Source organism: Taudactylus pleione, unplaced genomic scaffold, assembly GCF_031769625.1.
Source record: "Taudactylus pleione unplaced genomic scaffold, aTauple2 ptg000547l, whole genome shotgun sequence".
In the NCBI taxonomy this organism is placed as follows: Eukaryota; Metazoa; Chordata; class Amphibia; order Anura; family Myobatrachidae; genus Taudactylus; species Taudactylus pleione.
The window spans coordinates 27916-37155 of record NW_028284949.1 but is presented as its reverse complement, the minus strand read 5'-3'; the positions used below and the strand labels follow the sequence as shown (position 1 = coordinate 37155).

Here is a 9240-nt window from a genome sequence, read left to right as displayed (position 1 = left end):
TAAGAAGTGATTTAATACAATATAACATGCTCTGAATCAGAAGCTGGAGCATGCATAAGAATTGAATAAAGAGGCTGGAGCATGAAGATATCAAGGACAAGCTGCCTGCTGGCAGGATGTGTGTGTAACAAACAGAGTCAGGTTACAATGTAACTGTACTGTAGATACTGTACTCAGAGCACAGTCACCACCCACATAAGCAGCAGCTGAGGCACCCAGGGGTGGGGACTGGGAGAGGAGGATATCAGTGAGGCTTGGGAGTGACAGCCTGAGTAGGTGGAGGGGAGGGGAAGATGGGTCACGCCTTAGTGCTGCTGGAACTAGGAAGCTGATGCCTGCTGCTGGTTGCTGAGGATTTTGTGGCCTGACAGATGGTGTAATTATATGTGGGGGCCTAAACTGCAAGTCTAGAGGAAGAGCAGAAGTGTAAGACACATTAATTCCCACTGTCACCCTATGCCATGTAACCCTCCTAGGTACAGAGAGTGACTACAGTACAGGAGGTTACTTGGCTGCAGGAGGTAATATCACACCTGTATTGTATAACTCACATATTTAATATATCTAATACACGTCATATACTGTAAGTTATACACATAGCAACGTAATAACTGATCCGTATTGTTATACTGTGTTATATCACTAATATACCTCATTATGTAATGTACAGTATATAGAGAATAGACCCAAAACACATTAATGTGATAACTGTTCTGCACATATACAGCAATGTGATAACTGATCCTTATTACTCTATATTATATCACAAATACACCTCATTCTATAATGTGTATACAGAATAGACACAAAACACTTTAATGTAATAACTGATCTGTTTTTCACTAATGCACATTCTGTGCTGTATATACTGCACATATACAGCAATGTAATAACTGATCCTTATTACTCTATATTATATCACAAATACACGTCATTATATAATGTGTGTGTATATGCACAAGCATTAATGTAATAACTGATCCATATTGGTATAGTGTGTTATATCACGAATATACCTCAGTGGCAAACGCAGGATTTCTAGAGGGGGGTTTCCAAATGCTTGATTTTAGAGCGAGTGTGGCCAGTCCATGAAGAGGGCATAATTATCACTTATCCAGGTTTAATATGCGTCATACAATGTGTATTGTGTGTCATAATTCCAGCATATACAGGACCAGCGATCACAGTAAGCCATTAGATGCAGCAGTAGGTCCATCCTGCCTGAGCAGAATGTTTTTTTTTCAGATGTGGGCACTATTCCAGAGCATGGGAGCAAGTCCGGGAGTCTGGGGTAGCAGCAGAAGAACCTAGAACTGCCCTGGATATATATGTACATATTGGTCTCCTTATGTACTGGATAGTGTATTATTATACATTATTAATAATTAACCCTATTGATGTTCTATAGCAGTGCACCCCTAACAGTGCATGTTTTCCACATCTCCTAGTTGGGGCACAGTTATATTTATTACTGGCTGACACATTTTAAAAGATCCACAGGTGGTGCTAATCATTTCATTTGTGATACTGAGAAGAACATGCAGCACTAGTAACATTCTATTATATTACTATTCCTATTGTGGTCATGGTGTGTGCTGGGGAGGGGGGTTTCCAGGCAGACGGAAACCCCCCTGCGTTTGCCTATGATACCTCATTATGTAATGTATATACACGCACACATTAATGTAATAACTGATCTGTATATTCGATCACTGCTACATACTCTGCGCTGTGTATACTGCCCATACACACTACAATGTAATAACTGATCTATTGTCATTTAGTGATCATTAATCTAGGTCACATGCTGTGTTATACATACACGGCAATGAAATAACTGACCTCCTGTTATTGTATATGCTATATTACTAATCTACATCATACTCTGCGCAATATTTACACACAACCATGTAATACCTGATCTCTATGATATTATATAGTACTATACATTGTGGGCATCAAGTAGGGGTCCGTTCAGTTAGGAGCGATCTAGTGCGCACATTAACCGCATTTACAATAGCCCCTAAATTGCATATTATAATATATACCAGCCCCCAAGATGGGGCTGCGACCTTTAATGCGTGATTTATGAGAGATGAAGGTTAAATACGGTAGAGGGAAATGCTTGTATCAGTGGGGGAGTTTTGAAGGGTGCACCCAGAGTGACATGTCCAAACCCAACAGGCAGCTCACATACAGGGCTGTAACCGCCCCTCCAGCCTAATTAGGGGTGCTGTGCCGTATCTCTCTGCCTGAGTTACCTAAGTCACGTCACAGCGGCAGGATTACTGACAGCTAGCAGTAGTAATGGCCATCGATGGTCGATGTTTTAAACCATCAGCAGAAAACCATTGATGGTTGAGCCATCGATTGATGAGCGTTTTGCGGATGCGTAGACCTACAACATTGGGACGCCAGCACTGATAGGCGCAGCATCAGTAGTTCGCCATCAATGGCAAAAACAATCTCGCCATCAATGGCAAAAAAACCGTCATCGGAATCCCGACGGTTGTTTTTGGGGTTAGGGTTATGCTGCGGGGGGTTGAAGAAGATTAGGAGGGCGGTGCGGTTTGGGTTAGGCTGCAAAGGAGAAGGTTTCGGGTAGGGTTAGGCCGCACAGATGGATGGGCGCCCTCAGCTCTGTTGGTTAGAAGCTTTGCTTACATTTTATTATATGACCAACATTTTTCAAATGGTTTTTAGGTTGCAAACTTCTATATCAAGCGTATATGCCCACCCTGTATTAACAATTTTTATAGCACTTTTTAAATATGCTCTGTATCTAAAATACTATTCAGTATTCACAATGCGGAACACTGTCGTTGTACTACAAACAATTAAAAAACGAGATGTTGGTAATGGTATAGCTAATAATTTATAATAAATTATATTTACATTTGTTAAAGAGCTCAGGGCCTGATTCAGAGCCGCTCGTAAGCGGACGTTCGTTCGCTCCGAGCGATGTTCGCACATCTGCGCATGCGTATGGGTTGTAGTACGCATGCGCGAACCAGTCAGTGCGGTCGAAAATCGTGTGCTCTCAAAATAGCGAATGCCTGCTAATTTGAGTGACAGGATGAGGCGTTTGTGGGTGGTAACAGGGGAAGGTGCTTGAAAACGGGGAGTGGAGATCCGAACGCAGGCATGCCAAACGGTCAAAACGGGCGTTTTAAGGGTGTGCATAATTAACAGGGCAGCGTCATCTACCACGTCACTTGGTTGTTTTATAGTCTGAACTGCTCGCATGATTGCGGTAGGAAAATGCAACCACAAGCACTGCGAGCAGTTCATACGCCGTTCGATGTACTCGATTAATCTAATAATTAGCGGAGATTACGTATGATGCGAGCGGCCAGGGGACGTTTTTTCAAAATAGCGAGCACATGTTTCGTTCGCTCGTTCAGACATAGAGGTGGCAACAGACCGCAAAGAGCGAGCGCTCAATTTAAATAGCCAGTCCCTTTTTATGAACGAGTGAGCGCAAATAGCGTCCGGCTCTGAATCAGACCCTCAGGGCTTAGCTGCTATTCTCTGTTATCAGTCACATCACATACTGAAAGGCCGTCCAGTAGTGTCCAGTTACCAATAAAGCAATTTGGATGACAAGTTCATACATTTTAGGACAAATTCATTATACTCCATTTCACTCCATGGGACAAATTCAATTAGCGTTAACCCACGAAAAACGGGTTATCATGGGTTAACGTGTCCATTTGCAAATTTTTGCTACTCAATAGGAATTAATGTAGAATTTTGTTCGCACCCCGAGCACGTGAAAATTTGTGGAAAACCCTATTTTAAGGTAAAAATGTCAGGACTTGGTTCAGAACATCTGGGACACTAAATAAGGCAAATATAATTTATTAATTAGCATGATTTGGCCAATAGTGACATGTAATTTTGGGGGTGATATGCAAAATTCAGAGTAACTGATTAAATCCAGTGGGACAGGTATATGGGGGCTGTATGGGTGAGACCGGTGTTTATAAGCTGGCAGGTGGAAGTTACAGAGTTTTTTTGGCATTTTCTTAAATGCCACAAACTCACCTTGCATGTATATTTTTAATGTAAGCCAAATACATCTACAGCCTTTAAATTGCTTTTTAACATTTTTCCACTGTTACCCAAATACTTTGCCACAAATAGCCATTTAGTAAATGTCGAATGTATTTGTCACTTTTTGGGGGGTACACGGTAATTTCCCAACACTTAGGGGTAAATTTACTAAAGTGAGAGTTTTAGAAGTGGAATGTTGCCCATAGCAACCAATCAGATTCTAGCTATTACCTTCTAGAAGGTGCTAGTTAAATGTTAAGTAGATTCTGATTGGTTGCTATGGGCAACATCTCCACTTCTAAAAACTCTCACTTTAGAAAATGTACCCCTTAATGTCGGTCTTACAAGCCTTTATTATCATGCGTCCCCCAGAATGAGCATTATAAATTGGCTTGATTAAATTTTAAATGAATCCATTGTAAACCAAGATTTTGCTGCAACTAATTAAATTCGGCCCTACAGTACATGCCAAGCAATCCAGGTTAACTTCTAGGGGTATATTTACTAAAGTGCTGGTTTATAGAAGTAGAAATGTTGCCCATAGCAACTAATTAGATTCTAGCTATTATCTTCTGGAAGGTGCTAGATAACTGTTAAGTAGTATCTGATTGGTGGCTATGGGCAACACCTCCACTTCTATAAACCCACACTTTATTAAATATACCCCCTTGCCGGGAAGATCTGGTCAGCGAATGCCTTCCACCAGCTAGTGCCTGATAACAGAGAACAGGTCATTCTCGTTGGGTCACCCATCTGTTTATTAGGCTCTTAGGTCAAGTGACCAGTTCTGCAGCTCTATTGTCAGGAAGACTACAACCTCACTGCTAATCCCTCCTCCCACTCCCCTCTCCAGGTCACTTCAACCCACATCATTAATTTCTCTTCCTGCCCACCTTCTACTGGCTCCCCTTCTAGCACTGGAGTCAGCACCATCGCTACACTCTATTCAGCTTGGTCCCCCAAATTAATCTCACCCCCACGCTACAGCAACCCTGATAATCTCATTCAAATCTCTCCAACAAACTCTGTCCCTCTATCCTGTGCCCTCTGGAATGTCAGGTCAGTCTGTAATAAACTGGTCCCAACCCATGACCTTTCATCTCCAACTCCCTGAATCTCCTAACTATTACTGAAACCTGGATTCTACCCTCTGACACCACTTCTCCTGCAGCTTTCTCCTCTGGGGGCCTCACCTTTTCCCACACTCCACGAACTGGGGGTCGCCATAGTGGTGGTGTTGGGGTCCATCTATCCCCTGGTTACTCATACCAACCCATTCCCTCTGAACCATCCCTCACATTCTCTTCATTTGAAGTCCATGCTATACACCTCTTCCACCCAGTACACCTCCAAGTAGCTGTCATTTACCGTCCTCCTCCAAGTTCCTTGACAACTTTGCTTCCTGGCTCCCTCACTTTCTCTCCTCCATTATCCTAGGTGACTTCAATATTCCAATTGATATCCCCACAGAATCTTCTGCCTCCAAACTCCTCTCCCTCACATCGTCACTTGGTCTCTCCCAATGGACCTCCTCACCCTCCCATGTGAGTGGCCATGTGCTTGATCTGGTCTTCACACACCGTTGTGATATTTCTGACCAACTCAATTCCCCATTCCCTCTTTCTGACCATCACCTTCTCTCTTTTAACCTGTCCCTCTCTCCTTCCCCTCCTCTACCTCCAAAAGCCTTCATTACTAAGTGTAACATTGACGATATCGACACAGGTTCCTTTTCTTCCCTGCTTGACTCACTTCTCTCCCCTATCCTCTCTCTCTCCTGCCCTGAACAAGCCACTTCCCTATACAACGCCTCCCTTACTTCTGCTCTGGACTCTGTCACTCCGGCGATCACTACTCACACTCGCAGATCTACTCCTCAACCCTGGCATTCCAAATGCACCAGATACCTGCAAAAGTGTTCTCGAACTGCCGAGCGACAGTGGAGAAGATAACGCTCTAAGGCAGATTTTCTCCATTTCAAATTTATGCTCTCATCCTATAGTGCTGCGCTCTCCCTCTCTAAACAGTCATATTTTAAGAACCTCATCTCCTCTCAGTCCTCTAATCCCCAGCGTCTCTTCACCACTTTCAACTCCCTCCTTCACCCACCCCCTCCTCGTCTCCCCTCCTTGCTCACTGCCCTTGACTTTGCTACCTACTTTACATCTAAAATTGATTCCATACATCAGGACATCATATCCAACCAGTCCCCCAGCTCTCCACCTCCTCCTTTCCCAAATCAACCCTCCCCATCAACTTTACCAACTCTAACATCCTTCTCCCCTGTATCTGGAGAGGAAGTCATGGCCCTCATCCGGTCCTCCCCCCCTTCCACCTCCCCCCTTGATCCCATCCCCTCCTGCCTCCTCCGCTTCCTCTCTCTCTCTGCCTGCTCCCATCTTGCCCACCTCTTTAATCTCTCCCTCTCATCAGGCACTGTTCCTTCTGCATTCAAACATGCCCTTGTCTCCCCATTCTTAAAAAATCTACCCTTGATCCTAACCTTCTTTCTAACTACCGACCCATCTCTCTCCTCCCCTTTGCCTCCAAACTCCTTGAGCGGGTTGTCTACAACCGCCTTACCACTTTTCTTTCCTCCCACTCCCTCCTTGACCCTTTTCAGTCTGGCTTCCGTTCTTTCCACTCCACTGAAACTGCCCTCACAAAAGTCAGCAATGACCTCCTTGCTGCCAAATCCCAAGGCCACTACTCTCTTCTCATTCTCCTTGATCTCTCTGCTGCTTTTGACACTGTGGACCACCCTCTCCTGCTGAATATCCTTCACTCCCTTGGTCTACGTGAAACTGCCCTCTCCTGGCTGTCATCCTACCTCTCTGACCAATCTTTCTCAGTTTCCTCTCACGACTCCTCTTCCTCCCCACAGCCTCTTACAGTAGGTGTTCCCCAAGGTTCGGTTCTTGGTCCTCTCCTATTCTCCCTCTATACTTCCTCTCTAGGTGAACTCATCAGCTCTTTTGACCTCCATTATCATCTCTATGCTGATGATACTCAAATCTACCTTTCTTCCCCTGATCTCTCCCCCTCTCTTCTGACTCGTATCTCCAACTGTCTCTCTGCTATCTCTTCCTGGATGTCCCAGCGATTTCTTAAACTTAATATGTCTAAGACAGAGCTGATCATCTTCCCACCCTCCAACATCACCTCACTTCCCACTATTTCTTTATCAATTGATGGAATAACTATCTCATCTAGTCCGAAGGTGCGCTGTCTTGGAGTTATCCTGGACTCATCCCTCTCCTTCAAACCACATATCCAGAACCTTTCACAGTCCTGTCGTTTCCATCTCAAAAATATTTCTAAGATCAGACCCTATCTCACCGAGGATGCTACTAAAACCCTCATACACTCACTGGTCATCTCCAGATTGGACTATTGTAACCTCCTCCTATCTGGCCTCCCCAAATCCCATCTCTCTCCTCTCCAGTCTATCCTTAATGCTGCTGCACGGCTTATCTTCCTCTCCAAACGCTCTACATCTGCCTCCCCTCTCCTACAAGCTCTCCACTGGCTTCCCTTCCCTTTTAGAACCCAATTTAAGGTTCTCATGCTCGCTCACAAAGCCCTCACCCAATCTTCTCCCATATACATCTCTGATCTCATCTCCCTTCACGCTCCTCTCCGCCCTCTTCGCTCAACTAATGCACGCCGCCTTTCATGCCAGCTGATTACTTCCTTCCACTCCCGCCTCCAAGATTTTGCCCCCACTGCTCCCCACCTCTGGAACTCTCTCCCACTCCCCATCAGACTCTCCACCTGTTTGCAATCCTTCAAACGGGCTCTCAAGACCCACTACTTCATCAAAGCCTTCCAGCTATCATTCTATCTCCCTGCTACATGCTCCGTCTACCCCATCTGTGTCAACCCAGTTTGTCTTCCCCCACCTTTTTAGAATGTAAGCTCTCACGAGCAGGGCCATCTACCCTCTTGTGCTTCTCCTTACTTTAGTGTCATTTACTTCTTACTCACCACTAGGGCACCTAACACTTTTTTGCTTATGCTCTGTTGCTTATCTGGGTGATATGGTCGCTAATGTAGCAATATATATTATCCATGTCCTGTATTGTATTGTTCTGTAAGTCACTTGTATACAATTTGTTTTTGTACTTTGTAAGGCGCTGCGGAACACTTGTGGCGCCATATAAATAAATGATAATAATAATAATAAGAAAACTATTCCCCTGTACTATCAGCCCCATATTATGTTAGATACACACTACACGATATGTCGTCCGATCCAGTGGATCAGACGATACATCGTTCACATCAGCCAGGGTGTACCGGTTATGTCGCTGACAATGCGCGACCTCGCACGTCGACAGTGACATCACCCGTCTGACCTGCATGCAGGTCCGGCGGGTGTTATTGCCAGCAGGGGCTTTGCTGCCGAATGCAGCATGGCCTCCGCCGTCGCTCCTGGAATGAGGCAAGTGTGTATACACTTGCCGATGCCAGTACCCCGCTGGGTCCCGTTGCCAACGAGGTCGGTACACACTAGACTAGGCCTTTAGATATATTAATTTGTCAGCGACCACATTTTTATATATTTTCATGTATGGAGATAATTGCTCTGTTATTTAAAGCTTATTGTAAATGATGTTCAACACGCACCATTTAAGCAGGGGGAGTATTGCATTGCTCGCCTACCTAAATGGTGAATTTCAAACATCATATAGCATTTTATCATTAAGGGGAATTACCGATAAAAACTTATGCTGCGTACACACGGGACGATGTGCGCCCTGAACGAACATCGTACCGTGTGTCCCCAGCAGGGGTGTGCTCAAACAGCAGCGCGCATTTGTAGTTTTCGTTCATCATTTTGAGGCAAATACTGAACGATTTTTTGAACGATTTGTCGTTAACGACAAATCGTTCAAAAAAATCGTCCCATGTGTACGCACCTTAAGGGGTAAATTTACTAAGATGGGAGTTCTAATGGGCAACATCACTTCTTAATAGAACTCCCATCTTAGTAAATGTACCCCTAAGGTTGGATTAAGGATTGTGGGGGCAGGGCAACTAACTTGTGGGGCCCCTACCAATGATGTTGACAATAGGATATGCTGGGGATGTTATTAAAAAGTATAATGTGCAAATTCTCTCAGCCCCACACATCTGTTAAACATACTGTATTGCCCCCAGTTTACATTATGCAACACAAAA

At 44.4% G+C, this 9240-nt stretch overlaps 1 protein-coding gene across 2 annotated transcripts in view; it reads left to right on the top strand.

The window, feature by feature from the left end:
- Window positions 1–340: 340 nt before the first annotated feature.
- LOC148500716 (NACHT, LRR and PYD domains-containing protein 3-like) overlaps window positions 341–9240 on the top strand; it is a 30823-nt gene continuing 21923 nt past the window's right edge. Inside the window, exon 1 of one of the 2 annotated variants that reach the window (XM_088451438.1) lies at window positions 341–426. The gene's annotated coding sequence lies outside the window, so the exon portion shown is untranslated. Of the gene's footprint in view, window positions 522–9240 lie in introns of both variants that reach the window. The other variant, XM_088451437.1, reaches the window with a different exon arrangement.